Raw genomic sequence first — 25,005 nt, forward strand, 5'->3', positions numbered from 1 at the left:
CTACCCCTTAGGTGGGTGGAGTAAACAGAATAGAATGCTGGGAGGAAGAGGAAGTGAGCTCAGACTCGACAGCTCTGCTCTCTGGAGCAGACGCCATGCTCCCCTCTCCCCGGCAGACGAGATGAAGCTCTGACCCAGGATGGACGTAGGCTAGAATCTTCCTGGTAAGCGCATCTTGGGGTGCTACATACATGAACAGAAATGGGCCAAGCAGTGTTTAAAATAATAGAGTTTGTGTGTCATTATTTTGGGGCATAAGCTAGCCAGGCGACCACGAGCCGGGCTGTGGGAAGAGGCCCGCAGCTCCCTACTACAGATGGCGCCCAGACATGGGGCACTGAATCTACAGAAAGCTTGAGAAAGCTTGGGAAAGAATAGAGTAAAGCATGTTTTCTTGATAGCAGCAATTTCTCGGGTCTGCTCTGCTTGCTAGAGGCAAGCAAGTGCTCTCATCTAAGAGAGGCTTCCTGACTCAGCTTCAGCTGCAGAACCCTGCAGCTCATTAAGAGGTCCTGCCACGAAACACTTAAATGGTATTGATAAAAGCCGACTGCATGCTTGTTTGTTTTCAGCCGTAGCAGGAAAAAAGTTGTGCTGTTTTAAAGTGCTGTCGTTCTGGTCTGTCCTGCCAGGGCAAACTCTGACTGTTTGAGGCAGGAGGGCTGACTACAAAGAGAGGACTTGAATGTTGTCTGTGGATATAGTATTGCAGCTTGTTTGCTGGCAAGGACCTTGAAACACCACAGAGTTGTGGTGATAAACATGGCTACAGCCGGTACCTCAGCCCTGAGGCTGGAAAGCTAAGGAATGGCTGGATCCAGCCGTCAAAGCCACGGCTTTCATCCTACTGATATTGCTTGGTAAATTAAAGACTCATGTGGTCAGAAAAAAAGAGATATACAGTAAAGAGAGATTCAAAGACAAAGAAAACTTTAAATGATTTACAGTGTGTTTAAAAATATATGCAGGCTGAAAGTTAAAGTTCCTAAAAGTAAAATAAGGAATAAAGAGAGTAGTTGGGTGTGGTAGTATACACCTTTAATCCCCAACACTTGGAAGGCAGAGGGAAATTTACCTCTGTGACTTTAAGGTGTGGTAGCACACGCCTTTAATCCCAATGCCTGGAAGGCAGAGACAGAAGGATCTCTGAGAGTTCAAGGACAGTCTGGTCTACAGAGTTATTCCAGGACAAATATATACAGAGAATATAAAACAAAAGTAAAAGTAAACAAAATAGAGTTAAAATAAAGCTGCACAAAGATGGAAAATACACAGAGAATCTTGATACTGTATGCTATTATGCTCTCTTTGAATTGTTTTAATGCTGAGAAAGGAGCAACAGATGGTAAAAGATATTTGTTTATAAATGCTGCTGAACTAATCCAAGATAGATATTTTCAAAATACCTTGACTTCAGAATTTGGATCTAAGGATATGATACTTTGGAAAAGAGTTTCTTCTTTTGTTTTCACAGAGGATGAGACCCTGTCGATTTTTTCTATTCCAATATGGTATGATAGACCACGTCCTCCTGAAGGGTTGCTGTGAACACCTTCAAAAAATTACTTTTCTCAACTGCCGACTGAGAGGAACCTAGCACACAGGTTATACCATGAAAGACTTGATTAACAGCGCCCCCATTCAGCAGGAAGCAGTTTAGAGAGAAAAAACTGCGCCCATGTTCCCATATATTGTTTATAAATGTTCTTTTACATTTAAAGGGGGAGATGATATAGATGTGAATAATTTGCATTGATATGAATCTTGGTTTACTGATATTAATTTAAGGTCAATTTTATTATACATATATGTATTTCTGATATTGATTAAGGTATTGTGATTGTGTAGTTCACTTAAAAATGTAATGTCTATAGGTTGTTAATGGATAATTATCAATAATAGTCAAGTTTGTAGTCATGTTAGTTAGATTTTCTAGATGTGTATGCATATATTTCAGATAGGCATTCATCATATCTTTCAAAGGCTAGAGAATATGGTATTTTAAATGTTTTAATAACTTAGGGTTTTTTATGACAATGAGACACTCTGCTCCTGGCAGCACCAATCTACTTCAAGAAGAAGATGGGCATCGAAGAGGATCCTTATGGAGTTTGATAGCCATTTGGGCAAGAAACTGCTCTTGCCTGGACTATTGCTTAAACTGGACACAAAGAACCCGCAGGGAGAGGACTGCTGAACTTGCCTAAAGGTGAGATGATCTTTCGGGGTTCCTGATTTATGAAAGAGTCTGCGAGACATTCTGCAGGACACAGCAGATAGTGACTGAACTGCCTTTAAATTTCCTGCTTCATGGAAACGTCTCTGGATACTATGGACCTTTAGGCCGAAGATGGATGCCCCAACGGTACAGAGGAACTTTGGGTGACTGTCCAGGCAGTGAGATGTCGCTGTCATTTCTAGAGTTTAGAAGTTGCTTACTTTTTGTTTGCTTAGGTAATATTGTATTCTTCTGGAGTCTTTGATGGAGTTGAATAATAGATAGATAGTTATAGTAGTTTTCCTTAGTTATGATAAAGATAAAATAGATGTAAATATTGTAATTTTTACTTGATAACTGTTTTGTTATATGTAATTTTGCTATGTTAAAGTTAAAGCCTTCCTTTTTTTTTTTTTTGTTTAAACAGAAAAAAGGGAAATAATGGAGGAAGGTCATTTGTCAATAAACAAACTGCCTTGGCCCATTTGATAGGCTACCCCTTAGGTGGGTGGAGTAAACAGAATAGAATGCTGGGAGGAAGAGGAAGTGAGCTCAGACTCGACAGCTCTGCTCTCTGGAGCAGACGCCATGCTCCCCTCTCCCCGGCAGACGAGATGAAGCTCTGACCCAGGATGGACGTAGGCTAGAATCTTCCTGGTAAGCGCATCTTGGGGTGCTACATACATGAACAGAAATGGGCCAAGCAGTGTTTAAAATAATAGAGTTTGTGTGTCATTATTTTGGGGCATAAGCTAGCCAGGCGACCACGAGCCGGGCTGTGGGAAGAGGCCCGCAGCTCCCTACTACAACAACCACTGGTCATTAATATCACTTAATGTCAATGGACTCAACTCTCCTATAAAAAGGCACAGACTAAGAGATTGGATACGAAAACAGGATCCAACATTCTGCTGTTTACAAGAAACACACCTCAACCACAAAGACAGGCACCTACTCAGAGTAAAGGGTTGGGATAAGGCTTATCAAGTAAATGGACCTAAGAAACAAGCAGGGGTGGCCATACTAATTTCTAACAAAGTTGACTTCAAACTTAAATCATTCAGGAGAGATGGAGAGGGACATTTTCTACTCATAACAGGAACAATTCATCAGGATGAAGTCTCAATCCTGAATATCTATGCCCCTAATATAAAAGCACCCACGTACGTAAAAGAAACATTGTTAAAACTCAAGGCAGCCATCAAACCGCACACATTAATAGTAGGAGACTTTAATACTCCTCTCTCACCAATGGACAGGTCAAGTAGACAGAAACCTAACAGAGAAATAAGAGAATTAATGGAGTTAATGAATCAAATGGACTTAACAGACATCTATAGAATATTCCACCCAAATAGGAAAGAATATACCTTCTTCTCTGCAGATCATGGAACCTTCTCAAAAATCGACCACATACTCGGTAACAAAGCAAACATCCACAGTTACAAAAAAATATTAAGAACCACCTGTATCTTATCAGATCACCATGGATTAAAGCTAGAATTCAGCAACAATGCTACCCCCAGAAAGCCTACAAACTCATGGAAACTGAATAGTCAACTACTGAACCATACCTGGATTAAGGAAGAAATAAAGAAAGAAATTAAACTCTTCCTTGAAGACAATGAAAATAAAGAAACAACATACTCAAACCTATGGGACACTATGAAAGCAGTTCCGAGAGGAAAGTTCATAGCACTAACTGCCCACTTAAAGAAAACAGAGAAAGCACACATTGGAGACTTAACAGCCCACCTGAAAGCTCTAGAAAAAAAGAAGCAGACTCACCTAGAAGGGGTAGAAGACTGGAAATAATCAAACTGAGGGCTGAAATCAACAAAATAGAAACACAGAAAACAATTGAAAGAATCAATGAATCAAAAAGCTGGTTCCTGGAGAAAATCAACAAGATTGATAAACCCCTATCCAAACTAATCAAACGGCAGAGAGAGAATTTGCAAATTAATAAGATCAGAAATGAAAAGGGAGACATAACCACAGACACAGAGGAAATTCAGAGACTCATTAGATCTTACTACAAAAGCCTGTATGCCACAAAACTGGAAAATGCAAAAGAAATGGACGCTTTTTTAGATAAATACCATTTACCAAAGTTAAACCAGGACCAGGTGAACAACCTAAATAGACCTATTAGTCGTGAAGAATTAGAAGCGGTTATCAAAAACCTCCCTTCCAAAAAAAGTCCAGGACCAGATGGTTTCAATGTGGAATTCTACCAGAACTTCCAAGAAGACCTAATACCTATTCTCCTTAATGTATTTCACAATATAGAAACAGAAGAGTCATTGCCAAATTCCTTTTATGAAGCTACAGTAACTCTGATACCAAAACCACACAAAGACCCAACCAAGAAAGAGAATTACAGGCCAATCTCACTCATGAACATCGACGCAAAAATCCTCAACAAAATTCTGGCAAACCGAATCCAAGAACACATTAGAAAAATTATCCATTATGATCAAGTAGGCTTCATACCAGAGATGCAGGGCTGGTTTAACATACGCAAATCTATCAATGTAATACATCATATAAATAAACTGAAAGAAAAAAACCATATGATCGTTTCATTAGATGCTGAAAAAGCATTTGACAAAATTCAACATCCCTTTATGATAAAAGTCTTGGAGAGATTAGGGATACAAGGGTCATACCTAAATATAATTAAAGCTATATACAGCAAGCCGACAGCTAATATCAAACTAAATGGAGTGAAACTTAAAGCCATCCCACTAAAATCAGGAACACGCCAAGGCTGTCCACTCTCTCCATACCTCTTCAATATAGTTCTCGAAGTTTTAGCAATAGCAATAAGACAACATAAGGGGATAAAGGGGATTCAAATTGGAAAGGAAGAAGTTAAACTTGCATTATTTGCAGATGATATGATAGTGTACATGAGCGACCCCAAAAACTCCTCCAAAGAACTCCTACAGCTGATAAACGCCTTTAGTAACGTGGCAGGATACAAGATCAACTCCAAAAAATCAGTCGCCCTCTTATACACAAAGGATCTGGAAGCAGAGAGAGAAATAAGAGAATCATCACCTTTCACGATAGCCACAAACAGCATAAAATATCTTGGGGTAACTCTAACCAAGGAAGTGAAAGATCTATTTGACAAAAACTTTAAGGCATTGAAGAAAGAAATTGAAAAGGATACCAGAAAATGGAAGGATCTCCCTTGCTCTTGGATTGGGAGAATCAACATAGTAAAAATGGCAATTCTACCAAGGGCAATTTATAGATTCAATGCAATCCCCATTAAAATCCCATCAAAATTCTTCACAGATCTTGAAAGGACAATAATCAACTTTATATGGAGAAACAAAAAACCCAGGATAGCCAAAACAATCTTATACAATAAAGGAACTTCTGGAGGCATTACCATCCCTGACTTCAAACTCTATTACAGAGCTACAGTAATGAAAACAACGTGGTACTGGCATAAAAACAGAGAAGTCGACCAATGGAATCGTATAGAAGACCCGGATTTTAACCCACAAACCTATGAACAACTGATTTTCGATAAAGGAGCTAAAAGTATACAATGGAAGAAAGAAAGCATCTTCAACAAATGGTGCTGGCACAATTGGATGTCAACCTGTAGAAGAATGAAAATAGACCCATATCTATCACCATGCACAAAACTCAAGTCCAAATGGATCAAAGACCTCAATATCAATCTGAACACACTGAACCTGATAGAAGAGAAAATGGGAAGTACCCTACAACATATGGGCACTGGAGATCGCTTCCTAGGTATAACCCCAGCAGCACAGACATTAAGGGCAACATTGAATAAATGGGACCTCCTGAAACTGAGAAGCTTCTGTAAAGCAAAGGACACTGTCATTAAGACAAAAAGGCAGCCTACTGACTGGGAGAAGATCTTCACCAACCCAGCAACAGACAAAGGTCTGATCTCCAATATATATAAAGAACTCAAGAAACTAGACTTTAAAAGGATAATTAACCCAATTAAAAAATAGGGCACTGAACTGAACAGAGAATTCTCAACAGAAGAAGTTAAAATGGCCAAAAGATACTTAAGGTCATGCTCAACCTCCTTAGCGATCAGAGAAATGCAAATCAAAACAACTTTGAGATATCATCTTACACCTGTCAGAATGGCTAAAATCAAAAACACCCAGGATAGCCTTTGCTGGAGAGGTTGTGGAGAAAGGGGTACCCTCATCCATTGCTGGTGGGACTGCAAACTTGTGCAACCACTTTGGAAATCAGTGTGGCGGTTTCTCAGAAAAATTGGGATCAACCTACCCCTGGACCCAGCAATACCACTCTTGGGAATATACCCAAGAGATGCCCTATCATATGACAAAAGCATTTGTCCAACTATGTTCATAGCAGCATTATTTGTAATAGCCAGAACCTGGAAGCAACCTAGATGCCCTTCAATGGAAGAATGGATGAAGAAAGTGTGGAATATATACACATTAGAGTACTACTCTGCGGTAAAAAACAATGACTTCTCGAATTTTGCATGCAAATGGATGGAAATAGAAAATACGATCCTTAGTGAGGTAACCCAGACCCAAAAAGAAGAACATGGGATGTACTCACTCATAATTGGTTTCTAGCCATGGATAGGGGCCACTGAGTCTATAATTTGTGATCCTAAAGAAGCTAAACAAGAGGGTAAACCCAAGGAAAAACATATAGATATCCTCCCAGCTATGGGAAATAGACATGACTGATGGGCAAAAAATTGGAATCTTGGGGGTGGGGTGGGATGGGGATGAGGGGTGATGGGGAAAGAAAACTGTGAAGGAGAGGATGAGCGGAACTGGGGGAATCGGGGTGATTGGGGATAAAGGAAGTTTGGATAGGGGAGCAGGGAAACTCATACCTTAGGTAAGGGAGCCACCTAAGGGGTGGCAAGAGACTTGAACTTGGAATGGCTACCAGATGCCCAGGGCAATGTCCCCAGTTAGTTCATTGGGGCACCTGAGGATAGGGAACCTGAAATGAACCTATCCTATTATCATACTGATGAATATCTTGCATATCGCCATAGAACCTTCATCTAGCGATGGATGGAGATAGAGCCAGAGACCCACACTGGAGCACTGGACTGAGCTCCCAAGGTTATAATGAGGAGCAGAAGGAGAGAGAACATGAACAAGGAAGTCAGGACCGTGAGGGGTGCACCCAACCACTGAGACAGTGGGGCCGATCTATTGGGAGCTCACCAAGGTCAGCTGGACTGCTACTGAAAAAACATGGGATAAAACCGGACTCTCGGAATGTGGCGGACAATGAGAGCTGACGAGAGGCCAAGGAGAATGGCACAGGAACTTTCAACTGGCGATAGATCGAGAGAGAGACAGAGACCCAAATTGGAGCAACGGTCTGAGCTCTTAAGGTCCAAATGAGGAGCAGAAGGAGGGAGAACATGAGCAAGGAAATCAGGACCACGAGGCGTGCACCCACCCACTGTGACAGTGGAACTGATCTATTGGGAGCTCTTCAAGGCCAGCTGGACTGGGACTGAATAAGCATGGGTTGAAACTGGACTCTCTGAACATGGCGGACAATGAAGGCTGATGAGAAGCCAAGGACAATGGCACTAGGTTTCGATCCTAATACATGAACTGGCTTTGTGGGAGCTTAGCCTGTTTGGATGTTCACCTTCCTGGGCCTGGATGGAAGTGGGAGGACCTTGGTCTTCCTGTAGGGCAGGGAATTTGGACTGCTCTTCAGTATCGAGAGGGAGGGGGAATGGACTGGGGGGAGGAGAAGAGGAGTGGGGATGGGGGAGGGGAGGGGGGGAGGGGGCAATGTGTGGGAGGAGGGGAGGGAAATGGGAAACAGGGAGCAGTTGGAAATTTTAATTAAAAAAGAATAAAAAAAAAGAAAAAAAAAGAAAAAAAAATGCCATTATGAAATCTACTACTTTGTAGCTAACTTAATAATCTTGTAATGGGAAATACTTGTTCCTGTAGCCATCGTCCCACTTGAAATGGAGTCCATGGGGCAGGTGTTGTGCTATATTAGTTCAGACATCTATTACAGTACCAGGCATATGGTCATGCGTAAAGCATTTGCTGAGCCAGTTGTTGCCATGCATGCATCTAATTCCAGCATTTAGAGGACTAAGGAAGGCCCAAAGATTCTGGCTAGAGACTCACCTAATCTGAGCAAGACCTTATCTTAAATAATAATTGCCTATTTGCCAAATACATTTTGATAGCAATTATTGAGCTTTGTATATTATGTCTGTCAGTGATTGGTTTGATTTTATTATGATGCCTATAAGTTGTTGTACACGCATATAGTAGCCTCTTGATAATTGTGTTTATGTTCTATGACAACTCTCATGTTTAAAAACCATCTGACCTTTAATTATTTGAAAGCATTCATCTGTAAAATAATTTGTTAATAAATCATTTTGTGAGAGTTAATATTTGATTTTTTTCTGGTTATTTTGACTTTTCCATTTTGATATTTTATTGTTTATGCTGTAATCCCTCTTAATATCTATTTTCTAAAATTTAGAAAGGTTTTTGCTATACATACCAGGGTAACCTTGGACTTGTTATGTAGCTCAGGCTAACCTTGAACTCAAGATTCTCCTCTCAGCTTCCAGAGTGCTGGGATTACTGGCATGCACCACCATGTCTTGCTCAATTATTTTTTAAATAAATTATGTGTCTAGGTGTTTTGTAAACTTTGTACATCATGTGCACACAATGTTCAGGTAGGCCAGAAGAGGGCATCAGATCCAGGGGACTGGAGTTACTGAGGGTTGTGATTGACCAAGCAGGTGCTGGCAATGAACACAGGCCCTTTGGAAGAACAAGTGCTCTTAACTGCTGAGCTACCTCTTCAGCCTCTCGTCAATTATTATGTACATGTATATTTATGCATATAAACATCTTCACTGCATGTAAGCATGTGTGTTGTGTGCTCCTAGATGAGAAGAACTGCAGTTACAGATGGTTTGAGTTTCTGTGTGAGTGCCAGAAATTGAATTCAGGTCCTCTGCAAGAGCAAACAGTTTTCTTAATCACAGAAAAAACCCTCCAGTCCTACATACATATAGTTTTTCTTTTCTTTTATTCTTCTTTTTTTTTTGAGTCATGAGTTTACATAGCCCAGAACAATGGATTCTCCTGCTTTCCAAATCTGGGATTATAGGTATGTCCTACTGCACAAATATTTAGATCATCAACTCTTTTGGTTTTATGGGACAGGGTTTCTTTGTGTAGGCTTGGCTGTCTTGGAGCTCACTCTGTAGCCCAGGCTGGCCTCTAACGCATAGAGCTCTTCCTGCCTCTGGCTCCTGAGTGCTGGGATTAAAGGCATGTGCTCCCACCACTACCACCACCGGGCTTCATCAACTTTTTCTTCCTTCATTTCTTTTCCTTCCTTCCTTCCTTCCTTCCTTCCTTCCTTCCTTCCTTCCTTCCTTCATTCCTTCCTTTTTTCTTTAAAAACTTATTTTTATTTATATGAGTACTCTACCTGCACGTCCAACTTTATGTCAGACGAGGACAAGGGATCACACTATAGACAGTTGTGAGCCAGTATGTGGTTATTGGGAACTGAACTCAGCACCTCTGGAAGAGTAAGCAGTGTTCTTAGATGCTGAGCCACCTCTTCAGACCCTCATCAACATTTTCTTATAGACTGATTTTTGTTTAAATTTTTCATGACTCAAACTAACTTGCACTATTACTAAACATAGACCATTTTTCATTTTAAGATTTCCTGGCTGTTATGTATTTTAGATAGGGTCTTACTATGTGACCCTGCCTGACCTGGAACTTGCAATCCCCCCAGTGTCTGATAAGAAAGTGCTGGAATTGATGATACAAGGCACACTCCTGACCTCTCTTTTATTGAGGAAGGGAAAAGGGTCTTCCTAGTAAAAAGTAGTTGTTTTGTTTTGTTTTGTTCTTTTTGGTGGTACTGGGAATTGAGCCCAGGTCTGAAGCCACATGCTAAGAAAGTACTTTACCACAGGGCCATGTTTGTAGCCCATGTCAAATGCCATAGAAATTGTTAACGGTGAAAACAACTTTGTGTGGATTACTTGAATAGCTATTTTTGTAAAACTGTGGGTTTTACTTATACATTGCTTTTAAAAAAACAATAAAACTGGGTGCTAGTGGCTCACACCTTTAATCCCAGCAAATCCCAGCACTCCTGAGCCAGAGGCAGGCAGATGTCTGTGAGTTCAAGGCCAGCCTGGTCTACAGAGTGAGTTCCACTGACAGCCAGAGCTAGACAGAGAAACCCTGTCTCAGACAAACCAGAATTTAAACCACACTGCAAAATCACTCAAATCAGACAATTTAATACCTTATATAGATGTTGGATATTTTTCTGAATAAATACTTTATCATGGATAGGTCTTGTATCCTTTATTTTTTTAGAACTTGAAAACATACCAAGTTGCATATTAAGAAGGCAATCAAAAACATTTCCTCCTCTGTTCAAGTCTGCATTATTTCAAGGCTATCCATCACACACACACACACACACACACACATCGTAAGAACAGCATCAAACATTAGTCTTTAAGCTTTAAATAACTAAAGACAATGCATTCCTAAAAGCAGGAGAGCATACCATGAAGTTACAGCAGTTTTAGGTATAAAATATGGGGGGAATGAAATGTACTTCTGTGACAGGGATATATCTCAGTGTTTTGTTCAGCTTGTGCTCAATCCTCAGCACCACAAATAACAAACCAAATTTCCTTGTGCATGACATTATCAACACATATATTATCCTTAAAGGTGTGTTTCAGGCCCATAGATCTTCTGTACCAAGTAGTCTAAAGGCCTGTTCAATAACCTAAACACTTTCGTCTCTATTTATGCCCCTATAACTGCTCCCTTTTTTGTACTCCCTTGTTTGCCATTGTGCCTTAAGGGAAAGTTGTCACCGAGTATCAAGAGTTAATATGCATGAAGAACTTAAGAGCAGTTGACCTATATAAACACTCAATAAATATTCAGAACAACTTGTAAAGGAGAGTCTGCCATTATCTCCATTAAAAAAGTGAAAAGTTCTATTTTATATTCTATGTATATTTTGTTTGTATAGGCATAACCACACATGCACGAGAGTGCCTATGGAGGTCACAAAAGGGGCACCAGATCTCCTTGAGCTGGAGTCACAGGCGGTTGTGACCTGCCCAATGTGGGTACTGGGAACTGAATTTGGGTCCTGTGGTAGAATAGGAACGACTCTAAACCACTGAGCAATCTCCCAGTATCTCCACTCTTTTTCTTCCTTTTTTTGGAAGACAGGTTTTTCTGTGTAGCTCTGGTTGTCTTGGAATTTGTCTGTAGACCAGGCTGGCCTCAAACCCAGAGATTAGACTGCCTCCGTTTAATTAAATACGTGCACCACCGCTCAACCTATCCCCATTCTTATACACAAGGGATTCAAAGTACAAAAAGGTGAGGTCATACCCCAGGTCATACAAATAACAGACTGTTTCCTGTCAATCTGTATCAAACTTCCACACCTCCAATCCAGACAACTGCTGATCTAGACTAGACATGTTCTCCAAGGTATGTATATCTAGGTATCACTACATCAAAACTAAGATGTTGTTTGTTCTTCTCATGCTCATCCTTTCATGCATACATTGCTACCTAGAGACTGGCTGCTAGGACAGTCTGAATGCAGCAGCAGAATAGATTCTAACTGTCTTTCATTAGTCAGATATTAAAGGGATCTGACGTTAAAAGGGGAGACCATGTTTTGCTGCCCAATGAAATTGTTTTGCATTGGAAATATTTTAACTTTATTACATTTATTATTATGTGTGTGTGTGTGTGTGTGTGTGAGAGAGAGAGAGAGAGAGAGAGAGAGAGAGACAGAAAGAGAGCGAGCAGCTGGTGGTCAGTAGCTGCTGATGCAGCAGGTTCTCTTCTACCATGTGGGTCTGGGGATTGAAAGCAGGTGTTTGGGTTTGTTGATAAGTGCCTTTACCTGCTGAATCATCTTGCTTACCCAGATTTTTTTTTAAATTAAAAGCATTGTAGGTGGTGGTGGCACGCACCTTTAATCTGAGCACTTTGGAAGCAGAGAAAGGTATATCCCAAAGTTCGATGCTAACCTGGTCTACAGAGTGAATGCCAGGAAAACTAGGGCTGCATCGAGAAATCTTGTCTCCAAAACAAACCAAAACAAACAAAGAAGCAAATAAATAAATAAAACCATTTTAGTTTTGAAACCTTATAATAAGATTGTTATTTTAAATTGAGTTTATATTGACATTTTCTTAGTTTAATTGCTAATATAATTAATACTGCCAGACTTAGACAGTAAAACCAAAGCTCTCTGAAGGAATTACTAACCTTTGGAGAGTGAGCGACTCAAGTGTGGAACTAGAGAAGACCCACTTTCACCATCTGATTCTACAGTTTCTGAGAACTAGGTACAGAACATGGCAGCATGCAGCTGAGATCCATAGTTGGAGGCACTTACGCTTGACGGGTATAAAGGTCTGGTTCGTCGAGGTCCTGAGATCTTAATTCCTGTGTGGAGAGGCAGCCAGCACCACCGGTGGAAATGGAACTGCGCTTCATGCTCAGAACCTAATTCATGATTTCAATATCAGAAAAATGTTCCAGATGCAAGTGGATCATTAAGCAATAATTGTCACTTTTATTCTGAAGTAGAAGAGTAACTAAGTTTATTCCTTTACGATAGTATTTTCCCTGTGTGCTGTATTTGTTTGTCATGTATACTTAAGTCCTCAATAAAGATAACACCTATGCAACTTCAGGTATTCAATACACTCGAGCAAGACAATGCAAAAATGAACATATATGATTCCTGCATCACACGGCAATCCATGATCGCAAAATTTCAACGTGTTATCCCGAATACATCACTGGTATCTCTTATGTCTATTTCAATGGTAACTCACAGACTGCTTGACAAGAAATCTCAGGCTCCTTAACTCTCCTCAAAATGTTTCCTTTGGCTTCAAAATCAGGATTCATTCTCTTTTCCTAATATCTACTTTTCTTGCTTTTGTTTAACCCCATAGTTTAATACCCACTATTGTCTTTCTGGTTCTAATCTCCCTTTCAGTAAAGACAAGCAATCCGTTCCATAACATAATGTAGAGGCTGCTTCCATTCTCAAAATATTTTAGTATCATAAGCATACCTATGTCAGACCCTGTCTTCGTCTCTGCAGCACTAGACGCTAGCCACTCAGCTTTTTCTGGTCCTGCCCTGGCTTCTTTCTAGGATAAGACAGAACTCACTGTTGATAAAATTAAATATATATATATATATATATATATATATATATATATATATATGTAGTGAAGAGAAGTCACGCTATGCGATAAGGCTTATACAGGAGGCTTATTGGAAGATGAGAGAGAAGGGACAGAGAAGGCAGAGAGGGGAGCAGACTAGTCCCATGGGGTAAAGAGTGCGGGAGAGAGAGGGAGGTAGACACAGGAGAAGGGGGAGGTTAGGGGTAGGTCCACCTGTTACAAGGAACCATAGCAAATGTGCCCAGAAGTGGCTACAGGTGAAGTGCTCTTAGTGGCTACAGGTGAGGAGGTTTCCTGTCAGGACCCTAAGGACAGGCAGGCCAATGCAGATTCCCAAATACTAACACCAAATAATAACACCCACTTTATTGTTTGTTTGAGCTGGGGACTTTAGCACAATAGGCTGTGCACTGAGTCACATCACTCCTTGTTCGACTGCTTACATTCCACTTAGGTCTTATTCTCAAGCCTTCAGTTTCCCAGACTTTTTCTTCTTACATGGCTTTTCAGATGCTGCATTACCACAAGAACGCAGTGTTTTAACCTGTCCCTCCCAGGCAGTCCTCCCCTTCTCCCCCTCCCTGCGGAACACCTTGGTCAGCAATCAGCATCCTCTTTTCCCTCTCCAGGCGCTGCCCACACAAACTTACTGATCCCTGAACCCAGAACCTGGCAGATGCCGCCCCAGGTCTCTGATGCCACAGAGTTTCTTAGCAGGAACAGAGTTAACCCCATACCAGCAGTTACCTTTCTCTCTGGTTCTTGACCCCCAGCGCCCACTTCCAGTAAAATGCACAACTGCTTAGGAAGACACCCACCAATGCCAACCAGGAGCCATTTGGATTTTAAAGTCTCCGCCTGCGTGACATCAGAAAGCCTCTTGCGAGTACTCTTAAGCAAGAAGGCTATGCCAGTTCCCAGACAGTGGTGGGAAGTCCTAGGGCAAAAACTTAGATTTCTAAATCTTGCAGCTGTTGTGCCTCTGGCTAGAATTGGAGTTGTCCCTAGCAGCCCTTTTGAGTTTCAGTCTTTCCTAGCCATCAGTGTGTCTCCTCATCTGTATTTGAGACAATCAAGTACTTTTGCAGCAGTGCCCAGTTGTTTTCCATAGTATCTTTTATTGTTGTTTTGTTTTGTAAAATATCCCTGGGCCTGGTGAAATGGCTCCATGGGTAAGAGCACTGCCTGCTCTTCCAAAGAAATGGGTTAAATCCCCAGGACCCATAACTATAACTCTAATTTCAGGAGGTCTGATGCCCTCTTCTGGCCTTGGTGGGCACCAGACACACGTGTGGTATACAGACATACATGTAGGCAAAACACTTTATACATAAAATAAAAATAATAAAGATCTTTTTTAAAAAAATAAAGGCAAATCAAAAGTATTCTTGTACAGTTTTATCAGGACCTAAGTTCTCAAAATTCATTTCAACACTCATCTTAGTTTCAAGATGCCTTAAGAAGTACAAAATTTGCTGGTCTGTGGTGGTACATTCCTTTACTCCCAGTACTCAAGAGGCAGAGGCAGGGGGATCTCTGTGAGTTTGAGAAGAGTCTACAGAAGAAATACAAAATCACTTTAGCTAAGACATTTGAATTGGAAGTATTATCTCTGTTTGACCAAGATCTCCCATATTTTGTCATTACAAGGTCAATTAGCAAGACTATTGTAATAGCTATTGCTTATGCATTAACTACTCCTGGATTCTTTTTATAGAAGACTGAAGTGAGAAAGGATTAATGTTCTACGGGTGCTTAAATAAAGCAAGTTTTCACATACTAGTCCTTCTAAAATCATTCCTCATCAAAGAACTCATTGAAACATTTTTTTTGTACAAATTTTAAAAAGTTGAAGTCTACAGTCATCAGGCTGGTAGTCATAGACACACAAAAACCTGACAAGCTTGCTTTCTATGTCTACTTCTGAATGCCACTCAGGATCAAGTGAGATAATTGTATCAGGATTTTAGCTTAGTGATACATGGCGTTAATAAATTAAAATTCATCCTAAGGAATGTAGTGGGAAGAAATGATAATGTAATCAAGTTGAATTTAATTTGCTAGATAATTTATAATGACATTTTAAGACATAAGCAACTGTAATATACTTTACTATTAGAAACTCTTTTAATTAATGCAGGCCACCTTATTCCCATGTGGTTATGCCGTGGCAGTATCTGTGAAAAATTCTTCAGAGCAGGTAATAGGGATATGTTACATCTCTTTTAATCTCCTTCTTTTTTTTTTCTGAGACAAGCTTGTCTATTTAACAGTCTTGGCTGTGTCCCTTTTTTACCTTTTATGTTAATTCTTTAAAAACAACTACTTCTTTATTTTATTTATTGTATTATGTGTAGTTGGAATTTTCCTTTGGGCCACCAAGAAACTCCCAAATAATTTATTATGAATGCTTCTTATTAATTATAAGTGCTTAGTCTTAGCTTAGGCTCATCCTGCTAGCTTTTTGAACTTAATTTAACCTGTTTCTATTCATCTACATTTTTCCTTGGGGCTTTTTTACCTTTCTTTTATTCTGTATGTCTTGGTTTCCTGCTTCCTCCATGTGTGTCTGATTGGCCACTGGTTTCTCCCTGGTATCTCTTTTTCTTTCTTCTTTTCTAAGCCTAAATTCCTCCTGCTACTCAGTTTCCCTGCCTGCAAGTCCTGCCTATACCTCTTTCTTGCTATTGGCCATTTAGCTTTTTGTTAGACTAATCAGGTGCCTTAGGCAGACAAGGTAAAACAGCAACACATTTTTACATATAATTCAACAAATGCAACACGTCTTTACATAGTTATACAAATATTTTGTAACAATGAAACATCATTTCTCCTTTTACTTTTTTTCTTCAAACCTGCTCTTATATGCCTCCTTGTTCCCTTTCAAATTCATGGATTTTTCATTAATTTTGTTACATGCATATGTGTATGTAACCTGCCCAATCTGTATGTTACTTGTCTGTATGCTGTCAGGGTTATAATTAGGTTGAAGGGAGATAAATACACAGGGAGAAAGGAGAGCAAAATAATAGTATGGATATGTGAAAAAATCACAAGGATTCATACTGTTAAGTACCTAAGAAACTATAACACACGCATACTTTAATTTAGTATAATGTTATTTGTATGTATGATTCAGGGCTCACCATTTGGTATTGGATAAGCATTTCGTGTACTCTTCCCACAGTAGGACTAAAACTGTTTCTCCACTCCCGGCATTTGTGAGTTCCCTATAGTTCTTTGTGTAGGGCTGGTTGGCCCCTTGTCCCTTATAGATTGCCTCTTGTCCTTATTCAGCTCATACTTAAGCAGCCATGTTAATAAGATTTTATTGGTGTAGATTCTGACATTCCTAGGAGATACAATGTCACAGCAAACTCCATGATGCTCTGGCTCTTATAATCTATGTGTCCCCTCCTTTACAATGTTTCGTGATACTTACGTGTAGTGATATTTCATTTGTATTTTAATAAAGAAAGTTTAGCTGAAGATCAGAGAGTAAGTGGTAGCACACACCTTTAATCTCAGTAGCCACACTAGTTTGCCATAGAAACCTGGCGGTGCACGCCTTTAATCCCTGTGGTGCACATCTTTAATCCCAACCTAAAGAATGGAATGCAAGACAGAAGGAGAAAGCTCTCAGACACAGTCTCATCACCCTGTTATTTGATTTCTCTGTTAGATTGCCTTCACATATGCATTTATTTCAGGAAGCATCGACTGTATCAATACCCATGCCACTGCACACTACTTCCGTGGCCTTAGTTTTAGCTGTTTCTCCCTGTATACACTCCCTCGTCCCTCTATTTCTCTCCTTGCACCTCCCCTCACCAGCCTGTACCTTTCTATTCTATCTCTTCTTTCCTGATGAGATGCTTCTCTCCTCCTTAGTCTGTTACTCTATGCTTAATCTCTGTGATTCTGTATATCCACATGTAAGCTAATACATGCCACATTTGGCTTTCTGTGTCTGGGTACCTCACTCAGGGTGATTTCTCCCCCTAGTTCTACCCATTTACTGTGAATTTAATTCTTTATAATGGCTGAGTAATATTCATTTGTATAAAGGTTCCAATTTTTATTATCCATTCATATTCATATCTTGAATATGTTATCCAATTTCTGGGCATTATTAATAGAGCAGCAATGGACATGGTTGAGTAAGCGTCTCTGTGGTAGGATGAAGTTTCCTTTGGGTAAATGCCCAAGAGTGATAGAGCTGGATCACGAGGTAGATCAGTTCCCATCTCTCTAAGGTAAATCCACACTCATTTCCATAGTGACTGTATGAGTCTGCACTGCTACCAGCAGTGGATGAGTGTACCCCTTATTCTATGTCCTTGCCAGCAGGAACTGTCACTCGTATTATTGATCCTAAGGATTCTGACAGGTGTAAAATGGACTCTCAAAGCAGACTTGGTTTGCATTTCACTAATGACTGAGAATGTTGAACATTTAAGTCTTTCTCAGCCACTTAAGATTCCCTATTGAGAATTCTCTGTTTAAAAATTCCCAGTTTTAATTGAGTCATTTGTTTTCTTGATATCTAGCCTTTTGAGTTCTTTATACATTTTGTTTGAGTTTTTTTGTATAATTTTGGATATTAGCCCTCTATTGGGTGTGTAGTTGATAAAAAAATATTTTACCATTCTGTAAGCTGCCACTTTGTCTGATTGATGGGATCTTTTGTCATGCAGAAGCTTTTCAGTTTCATGAGATCCCATTTATTAATTGTTGAAATTAGTGTCTGTGTTAATAGTGTTCTGCTCAGAAAGTCTTTTCCTATGTCATTGATTTCAGGGATCTTCCCTTCTTTTTCTTCTGTTAGGTTCAAGATATCTGGTTTTAGGTTGAGGTCTGTGTGGGAATTCCTTTCCATTAAATATTTTTTGGGATGTGGGGGTGTGTCAGCAATAGGGTGGCTTCTGTGTGCTGACATGATCTCTTATAAGGGAGAGAATGGTCTCCCATGTATTTCTGGTTTCTTCATCAAAGATCAGGAGTCCGTAGGCACTTGAATTACACCTGACTTCTCAGTGGAAACCATGAAAGCCAGAATGTCTTAGATAGATGTGCTGCCAACACTAAGAGACCATGAAGGCAATCCCAGAGTACTATTCACAGCAAAGCTTGCATTCACCATCAATGGAGAAAAAAGATATTCCAGGACAAAAACAGATTTAAATAATAGGTAGCCACAAACCCAGCCTTACAGAAACTACTAGAAGGCAAAGCACAAACCAAGGAAGCTAAGAACACCCATAATAACACAGACATCTGACAACTCTCCACCACCACAACTCAAAGAAGGGAAACACACACTCTAATAGTAGGTTTCAACACTCCTCTCTCACCAATGGACAGGCTAAACAGACAGAAACTTAATGGAGCAGTAAGAGATATCACAGATGTAGTGAAACAAATGAAATTAATAGACATCTATAGAACATTCCACCCAATAGAAAAGAAAATACCTTCTTCTCAGCATCTCATGGAACCTTCTCAAAAATTGATCACATAATCAGTAACAAAGCAAACATTCACAGATACAAAAGAAAATGTAGTAACCAGCTGTGTACTATTGGATTACCATGGAATAATGCTAGAATTCAACAACATTTCTACCCCCAGAATGCCTACAAACTCATGAAAACTGAACAGTCAACTACTCTCCAGAAGATGACATCAGATACCTTAGAATTAGAGATATAAGGGATTGTGAGCTGCCATATGGGTGCTGTTAACTGAACCTTTGTCCTCTGCAAGAGCGGCAAGTGCTCTTAATCATGGATTCATCAACCCAGCCCTAGAAGGTACTTCATTTTTTCCCTTAAACCCGGATGTCATTAGGAAAGATCCTTTTACAGATGGTGCTGAGAAAACTGGGTATGTACCTGTAGAAGAATGAAATCAGGTCGAGTCTCAAACTACATGAAACATTGAAAATAGGTGAGAGACTTCATGTGAAGACAGAACATGCTGAAACTGCAGGGAAGACACATCAACTATGTCCCGTGTCAACAATCATCCTATGCAGAGGTAGGAACTTCTGAATGGACTGTGACAGCAGAGAACACAACCCAAGGACTGACACATGGATTATAGCAAACTAAAAACCTGCCTAACAATGGAAGGAACCTCACAACTGAAGAGACAGCTTACAGATTTGAGAAATCATTGCCAACTCTGTATCGCATAGGGTTCTATTATGTAAAAAGAGCCAAGATTAAACCAAATCCAATCCATACATGAGGTAATGAGGTGAGCAGACAGTCCTCAAAGGAAGAAATAGAAATGGCAAATAATATTTGATGATGGGTTCAACATCCTAAGCCATCAGGGAAAGGTGAAATTAAAATGATTTATACTGTCACCTTACTAGCTCAGAATGACTTTCATCAAGAAAACAGAACAACAGATGCTGGCAGGAATTTGAGGAAAGAGGAAACTTTACTCACTGCTAGTGAGCATAAATTGCAGCTACTGAGGAAATCAGTAAGTAGGTTTGTCAAAAATGAGAAAGTGGTGGGACAGATGTCTCAGGGAAAAGCACTGGCTGCTCTTACAGAGGAACTGGGTTTGGTTCCCAGCACCCACTTGGTGGCTCAGAACCATCTATAACTCCAGTTCCAGGGAATCCCTTTCTGGCCTCCACAGTCACCACGGATGTACACATATATTGCAGGAAAAATATTCACACACATAAAAATAAAAGATAAACAAATCTTTGAGGACGACAACCAAAACTATCACATGATCTGCCTATATGCCTCAGTGATAAAGAACACTTCTTGTTCTTCCAGAGGACCAGCATTTGATTCCCAACACTCAAACCAGGCAGTTCACAACCACCTGTAACACAAGCCCCAGGAGGGTCTGACATCTCTCATCTCTGTGGTCACACACACACACACACACACACACACACACAGAGATTTAAAAGTAAAAAAAACGACATTTGTAGGAAAATGGGTGAAATTTCAATTCAGAATGTTAGCTGAAATAAACTGCGTTCAGATAAGCACTATGTTTTCTCTCATGTGTGTAGCCTTGATTGAAGTTTCTATGTGTGAGTGGGTCGGTGTCCATGTGTGGATGACTCATGAAACTAGAGAACTGTGAGAGGGAAAAAGAGACCTGAAGGATTAGGGTACAGGAACACTGACAGAAGATAATGCAATATTGTACTGGGAGAGCAGAAATTAGGTTGTTGTGGGCAATGGAAAAACAGCAAGAATGGGACAGAGGGGAGGGCAAGGCAAAGGCCAGAGGGCAGGGTGTGGAAGAAGAAAACATGTGTAAAAATGCCATTATGAGCTTGTCCCATCCAGCTTGCATCCAGAACCCTTCTTCCTTCTGTCCCCTTTCCTCTTTGGGCACATAAGGCCATCCAGCTCAGTCTGTCTGGCGCTGGGGCCAAATCCTCAGGGCAAGTAGACAGGCGAGACCTCCTTTGTCTCACTGGCCCGCCTGCACCAACCAAGGTAGGCGCTTTGTTTACGAACTACCCAACCTGCATGGAGATCTGATCTCGGCACCAGGAGAGACAGCAGTGCAGTGAGTTTGTGACCAGCAGTGGCGGAAGCAGCCCTGGATAGGGAACTCTGAAGTTCCTCATCCCCCTCCCTATACTCCCCGGGCTCCCTGCAGGGGCTCTACCCTCCCCCCCATACTGCCTCTCTCTTCTTGTCCCACCCAGCTTGCATCCAGAACCCTTTTTCCTTCTGTCCCCTTTCCTCTTTGGGCACATAACACCATCCAGCTCAGTCTGTCTGGTGCTGGGGCAAATCCTCAGGGCAAGTAGCCAGGCGAGACCTCCTTTGTCTCACTGGCCCACCTGGACCAACCAAGGAAGGCGCTTTGTTTACGAACTACCCAACCTGCATGGAGATCTGATCTCGGCACCAGGAGAGACAGCAGTGTGGTGAGTTTGTGACCAGCGGCGGCGGAAGCAGCCCTGGACAGGGAACTCTGAAGTTCCTCATCCCCCTCCCTATACTCCCCGGGCTCCCTGCAGGGGCTCTACCCCCCCATACTGCCTCTCTCTTCTTGTCCCACCCAGCTTGCATCCAGAACCCTTCTTCCTTCTGTCCCCTTTCCTCTTTGGGCACATAACACCATCCAGCTCAGTCTGTCTGGTGCTGGGGGCAAATCCTCAGGGCAAGTAGGCAGGCGAGACTTCCTTTGTTTCACTGGCCTGCCTGCAACAAGCAAGGAGAGACATCACTAGAACACCAGGAGAGCTAGCACTGCAGAGAGCCATCACTGGGAAGGTACATCAGTAGGCAAGGAGACCTGATCCGGTAAAAGAAGATCCAGAGGGCAGCATTCGGAGAAAGAGATGGGCAGGCGCCAATGCAAGAATTCACCTAACAATCTGAAAAACTATATGAAACCACCAGAACCCAGCGACATCCCAACAGGTGGACATGAACACCTTAATCATGAAGAAGTAGATAAAATTGACTTTATGAAAGTGATTGACGCCCTTAAACAACATGTAAAAAATGCCCTTATAGAAATGGATGAGAAGTATAACAGAAAGTTTGAAGAATTGAGTAAATCAGTGAATGATACCCTAGGAAACCAAGGAAAAACAATCAAACAGATAATGGAAACAGTTCAAGACTTAAAAACTGAAATGGAGGCAAAGAAGAAAACACAAACAGAAGGCCAGCTGGACAGGGAAAATCTAGGTAAACGAATAGAGACTACAGAAGCAAGCATAACCAACAGAATACAAGAGATAGAAGAAAGAATCTCAGATTCTGAAGATACCATAGAGAAAATAAACACGCTGATCAAAGAAAACAGCAAGGCCAACAAATTCTCATCACAAAACATTCAGGAAATATGGGACACAATAAAAAGACCAAACCTAAGAATAATAGGAATAGAAGAAGGAGAAGAAGTGCAGCTCAATGGTCCAGAAAATATATTTAATAAAATTATAGAAGAAAACTTTCCCAACCTAAAGAAAGATATACCTATGAAGGTTCAAGAAGCATACAGAACACCGAATAGGCTGGATCAAAAAAAAAACATCCTCTCGCCATATAATAATCAAAACACAAAGCATACAGAATAAAGAAAGAATACTAAGAGCAGCGAAGGAAAAAGGCCAAGTTACTTATAAAGGTAAACCTATCAGACTTACACCTGACTTCTCTATGGAAACCATGAAAGCCAGAAGGTCCTGGATAGATGTACTGCAGAAACTAAGAGACCATGGATGCAAGCCCAGACTACTATACCCAGCCAAGCTTTCGTTCACTATAAATGGAGAAAACAAAATTTTCCAGGATAAAAACAAATTTAAACAATACGTAGCCACAAATCCAGCCTTACAGAAAGTAATAGAAGGAAAATCACTAACCAAGGAGTCCAACAATGACCACAATATCTCAGACAACTAGAGACCCTTCACCAGCGCAACACAAAGAAGGGGAACACACAAAATTTACAACTTAAAAAATGACCGGAGTTAACAACCACTGGTCATTAATATCACTTAATGTCAATGGACTCAACTCTCCTATAAAAAGGCACAGACTAAGAGATTGGATACGAAAACAGGATCCAACATTCTGCTGTTTACAAGAAACACACCTCAACCACAAAGACAGGCACCTACTCAGAGTAAAGGGTTGGGATAAGGCTTATCAAGTAAATGGACCTAAGAAACAAGCAGGGGTGGCCATACTAATTTCTAACAAAGTTGACTTCAAACTTAAATCATTCAGGAGAGATGGAGAGGGACATTTTCTACTCATAACAGGAACAATTCATCAGGATGAAGTCTCAATCCTGAATATCTATGCCCCTAATATAAAAGCACCCACGTACGTAAAAGAAACATTGTTAAAACTCAAGGCAGCCATCAAACCGCACACATTAATAGTAGGAGACTTTAATACTCCTCTCTCACCAATGGACAGGTCAAGTAGACAGAAACCTAACAGAGAAATAAGAGAATTAATGGAGTTAATGAATCAAATGGACTTAACAGACATCTATAGAATATTCCACCCAAATAGGAAAGAATATACCTTCTTCTCTGCAGATCATGGAACCTTCTCAAAAATCGACCACATACTCGGTAACAAAGCAAACATCCACAGTTACAAAAAAATATTAAGAACCACCTGTATCTTATCAGATCACCATGGATTAAAGCTAGAATTCAGCAACAATGCTACCCCCAGAAAGCCTACAAACTCATGGAAACTGAATAGTCAACTACTGAACCATACCTGGATTAAGGAAGAAATAAAGAAAGAAATTAAACTCTTCCTTGAAGACAATGAAAATAAAGAAACAACATACTCAAACCTATGGGACACTATGAAAGCAGTTCCGAGAGGAAAGTTCATAGCACTAACTGCCCACTTAAAGAAAACAGAGAAAGCACACATTGGAGACTTAACAGCCCACCTGAAAGCTCTAGAAAAAAAGAAGCAGACTCACCTAGAAGGGGTAGAAGACTGGAAATAATCAAACTGAGGGCTGAAATCAACAAAATAGAAACACAGAAAACAATTGAAAGAATCAATGAATCAAAAAGCTGGTTCCTGGAGAAAATCAACAAGATTGATAAACCCCTATCCAAACTAATCAAACGGCAGAGAGAGAATTTGCAAATTAATAAGATCAGAAATGAAAAGGGAGACATAACCACAGACACAGAGGAAATTCAGAGACTCATTAGATCTTACTACAAAAGCCTGTATGCCACAAAACTGGAAAATGCAAAAGAAATGGACGCTTTTTTAGATAAATACCATTTACCAAAGTTAAACCAGGACCAGGTGAACAACCTAAATAGACCTATTAGTCGTGAAGAATTAGAAGCGGTTATCAAAAACCTCCCTTCCAAAAAAAGTCCAGGACCAGATGGTTTCAATGTGGAATTCTACCAGAACTTCCAAGAAGACCTAATACCTATTCTCCTTAATGTATTTCACAATATAGAAACAGAAGAGTCATTGCCAAATTCCTTTTATGAAGCTACAGTAACTCTGATACCAAAACCACACAAAGACCCAACCAAGAAAGAGAATTACAGGCCAATCTCACTCATGAACATCGACGCAAAAATCCTCAACAAAATTCTGGCAAACCGAATCCAAGAACACATTAGAAAAATTATCCATTATGATCAAGTAGGCTTCATACCAGAGATGCAGGGCTGGTTTAACATACGCAAATCTATCAATGTAATCCATCATATAAATAAACTGAAAGAAAAAAACCATATGATCGTTTCATTAGATGCTGAAAAAGCATTTGACAAAATTCAACATCCCTTTATGATAAAAGTCTTGGAGAGATTAGGGATACAAGGGTCATACCTAAATATAATTAAAGCTATATACAGCAAGCCGACAGCTAATATCAAACTAAATGGAGAGAAACTTAAAGCCATCCCACTAAAATCAGGAACACGCCAAGGCTGTCCACTCTCTCCATACCTCTTCAATATAGTTCT

Source organism: Chionomys nivalis, chromosome 4 (genome assembly GCF_950005125.1).
Source record: "Chionomys nivalis chromosome 4, mChiNiv1.1, whole genome shotgun sequence".
Taxonomy (NCBI): domain Eukaryota; kingdom Metazoa; phylum Chordata; class Mammalia; order Rodentia; family Cricetidae; genus Chionomys; species Chionomys nivalis.